Below are 4,543 nucleotides of genomic sequence, written 5' to 3' on the forward strand. Positions count from 1 at the left end.
GGGTCCATTACTCTTTAATCTGTATATGCTTCCACTTGGTAATATCATAAGGAAATATAAAATCTCTTTTAATTTTTATGCAGATTATTCTCAACTGTATCTTCCATTAAAATCTCAAGATTCTCTGCAGCCTCTCATCGACTGTCTTGAGGATATAAAATGCTGGATGTCAAATAACTTCCTGCAGCTCAACAATGATAAAACTGAGGTGATTCTCTTTGGTCCCTCTAAAACTAGAAATTCTGTTGCTGGGAAGAAAACCTCACTCCATATGTTAAGTCTCATGTAAAAAATCTAGGTGTTATCTTTGACTCTGAGCTTTGTCTTGAAAAACAAATTAGCTCAGATTATTCTCAACTGTATCTTCCATTAAAATCTCAAGATTCTCTGCAGCCTCTCATCGACTGTCTTGAGGATATAAAATGCAGGATGTCAAATAACTTCCTGCAGCTCAACAATGATAAAACTGTGATTCTCTTTGGTCCCTCTAAAACTAGAAATTCTGTTGCTGGGAACTTAGAAAACCTCACTCCATATGTTAAGTCTCATGTAAAAAATCTAGGTGTTATCTTTGACTCTGAGCTTTGTCTTGAAAAACAAATTAGCTCAGTTGTTAAAAAATAGTTATTATCAGCTGAGGATCATCTCGAAGCTTAAATCAACACTTTTCTTTCAAGATCTGGAAAAAGTCATTCATGCTTTTATCACAGCACGCCTGGATTATTGTTATTCGTTATATGTTGGTCTTCCACAATCTTCATTGGCACGACTGCAGATGGTTCAGAACGCAGCGGCTAGATTGTTAACCGGCACCAAAAAACGCGAACATATTTCTCCAGTTTTAGTGTCCCTTCATTGGCTTCCTGTCTTTTTTAGAATTCAGTTTAAATTCATTTTACTTATTGTTTTCAAAGCTCTTAATGGACAAGCCCCATCTTATAGTTCTGATCTTATTTATTTGCATTCAACACCGAAGTCTCTCAGATCCATCTCTAATAAAGCTCTATTACATGTCCCTCGGTCACAACTTAAATTAAAAGGAGACAGACCCTTTGCAGTCGCTGCTCCACGTTTGTGGAATCAGTTGCCACCTGACATTAGGAGTGCTTCTTCTGTTTCTATTTTTAAGTCCAGACTTAAGACACATTTTTATTCTCTCACCTTTCCGGGCTATTAATTGAATGTGAAACTGTTGTTATTGCCGATTTTTAAAAAATTGTATTATTGTTTTTTTAAATTTTACTTTATTTTAGAATTTACTGTATTTTATTATTGGTTTTGTTCAGCACTTTGGTCAGTGTAACGCTGAATTTTAAATGTGCTCTATAAATAAAACTTACTTACTATATATATATATATATATATATATATATATATATATATATATAAAACATTACAATATAATATAATATTTAAAAAACTACAACAAATATGTAGTCCTTATGCATGGACAATGAGTCATCAGTATTTTTGTTCCATTTTCCAGGAAAAAAAACCTTAAAAATATTTATTTTATTAGGGACAATGCGGTATAACATTGTTACAATTTCAAGCAGCCGATGCTCCACATATAGACTTATAGCCAAAGGCTAATTTATATAAAAATATAAACTCCATCTAACTGTTAAATTGTAAATTTGTCAGCTTTTAGGAGTATGCTAACAAAACAATGGACCTAAAACAGACATGCACTACAAGCCACAAAGCTTTGATTTAGGCTCCATGGCACAAAAGTAGTACATTACATTAATCATCACTTAAAATGTTAATGTAATGTACTACTGTGGTGTTCAGGTAAAAATATGACTTCATGATTAAGTAACTGAACTTTACATCAGCTCAGCTTGGGACAGACACTTTTCTTACTGCAGTATGTCTGTGCAGTACAGTTAGTTGTTTAAAGAAAGCCCATCTCAAGCTACTGCGGCTTTCAAGGTTTTCAGAGCATTTAACTTGTTGATTAAGCTTTATATTTAAGCCACAGTTCACTGTGTGAACTGTATGCATTATTCTTTGTGACAACATAATGCTTCTCTTTATAAAATTATAACATTTCATGCAAATCATGCACTGTTTGTAAAGGCTTTCCACTCTCAACGGGACATTCAATAGTGTTACCTTTTGAAAAAGTGGGGACGTTTTGAACGAAGCTATAGGAAGCTGGCATGGAGCCCGAGTTCTTGTTAGCTTGTCTTGGAGCCGCCCGCCAAGCACGCACACAGATGATTATAGAGATGAATGGCCATAAGCTCCATATTTTACGAGGAGGAGTGAGTGAACTCTAAAGTAGGGAGATGACTGGGTCATAGTCAAAAGAATCGCACAGTAAGAAAACTTAATGAGTGTAGAGGGATTCATGAAGCTTATTCTGGATAAAGAGTAAGGATTTCACTCATCTCTTCCTCCCACCTCAGGGCTTCCTCTCAAACACCCTTCAACGGCCCACGATAATGAGGTGACACACTGGAGTACAAAAGCAAATGTCAAGACTCTACATTTTCTGAATGGTCTTTTTCATACAACTGCTGTGAACGGAGACTGACACAAAACACCGTAAATGTATCATAAATGTAGTCTCTACATGTTATTTTCCAACTCTTCTGATACCATATGGTAGCCACATTTGAAAAAACAAACCAAAATTTAAAGGGTGCCTATTATGCCCCTTTTTACAAGATGTAATATAAGTCTCAGGTGTCCCCAGAATGTGTCTGTGAAGTTTCAGCTCAAAATACCCCACAAATCATTTATTATATCATTTTGAAAATGCCTATTTTGAGTGAAAGCAGAAACACGCTGTTTTCGTGCATGTCTCTTTAAATGCAAATGAGCTGCTGCTCCCAGCCCCCTTTTCCAGAATAGGGCAGTGCCATTATCTCAGATCTCCAAAAAACATCTGTTTGGTTTCGATTTTGTCGTCTATTATGCTAAAATCATGCATTTTAAAGCCATATCGGTTTAAACTTCTGATATACGGTTTTCTGAGCGCACACATCCGAACTACATGCAAAGAAAGCAGCCGTCACATGACTTAGAAGTTTAGTAGTGAGTACTAAACTAAGTTCTCTTTCATGTCTTATTGCCCTTAAACTGTCAAATACACACAAGTTTATGTTAAAAACACACATAAGTTACAAAAACACAGTAGGTTATGTCTGTGAAGGTAAACATCTTGGAAAAAATCTGCTAATATGGCACTGTTCCTCAACAGTTGTGGGCGGGGCCTGTAAATGTGATGTCCCATTTTCCAGATTCTGTAAACGGCTTGTTGTGAGACACTGCTTATGATTTATGGGGATTAAAAAAGGAGCGATTTTTATCATTATAGGGTGGTTGTGTACAGACACTGCCAACACACATTTATGTTCAAACAACATGTAAAAATGAATTTTGCATAATGGGTGCATTTTAAGTCATCATTCACTGAAAATCTTGATATGTGCTTTAGTTTTCATTTCCTACTTCATGAGAAAAGCAGTAAAGTCATATAGAATACTTTTATGATGTATTTATGGTTCTTACGCATGTGTTTTTGAAGCTTAAAAGCTTAATTTATTCATTGGGGGGAAAAACTACATGCACAGTCTCTTTTTGTGTTCCACGAGAAAAAGAAAATCATAAGGGTTTGAATTGACATGATGACAGAATTCTCATTCTTGGATGAACTATTCTTTTAAGAGAGAACGATACTTATGAAATATGTATACACAGCCAACTTGGTCTTAGTTGTTGTATGTGATAATTAAGGATACGCTATCCAGTGTTTCCAGTAGAGCGAGGAAAAAAGTGCAACGGACTTCCTTCTTTTCCAACCAGAACACTCTAAGCGCCAACTATCTTACATCTCACTACATTCATCACAGACACGCTTTTCCCCTGACGCTCAGACAAGAGCGAAAGAAGTCACTCTACTTTTATTTATGTGTGCAGCAGAAGCTGTTTAAACATTTTTTATTCCACAATCCAAGATCTTAGTTTTTTTTCAACCTTGCATTCATTTTCGGTGACTGGGATTGTGAAAACCAAAACGGTATGAAACAAGCGTTCTCAGTAAATACATAAACAAGGAGACGGGAGAGGAATAAACAGACACAGCGCTTCATCTTGAAGGTTGACACTGATGAACTTTAAAGCGTGCCCCACCATTAATGGCACTAAAACAAAAATAAACCATTTTCAAGTATAAAAAGATACACAGCCGTGCAGCAACTAGGCAGCCGTGGTCTTTGATTTATTCCTAAGGGGAAGAGAAAGGACGGGAACATCTTGAATGAAGTACAAGGAAGATTCAAGTTCACCACAGGAAATCAATTTATGTGAGAGGGCATCCCAGTTAAAAATAGGGGAACGCTAAGAATAAAAAGAATTAATTGGCATGATTTTGGTAGAAGGGAGCACTCGGGAGAACCTAAGTTTGTTCACCATCCTGTTTTTGTGTTTACTCTACGGAGTTAGTCGTGTAGTCGAGCTGTCACGCGCTTTTCTTTTCCTGTACTTTTTTCTCCCCTCTATCCATTTTTTGTTGTTTTCCGCCTTCGGCTGT

Source organism: Sinocyclocheilus grahami, unplaced genomic scaffold (assembly GCF_001515645.1).
Source record: "Sinocyclocheilus grahami isolate Dianchi unplaced genomic scaffold, SAMN03320097.WGS_v1.1 scaffold896.1, whole genome shotgun sequence".
NCBI lineage: Eukaryota > Metazoa > Chordata > Actinopteri > Cypriniformes > Cyprinidae > Sinocyclocheilus > Sinocyclocheilus grahami.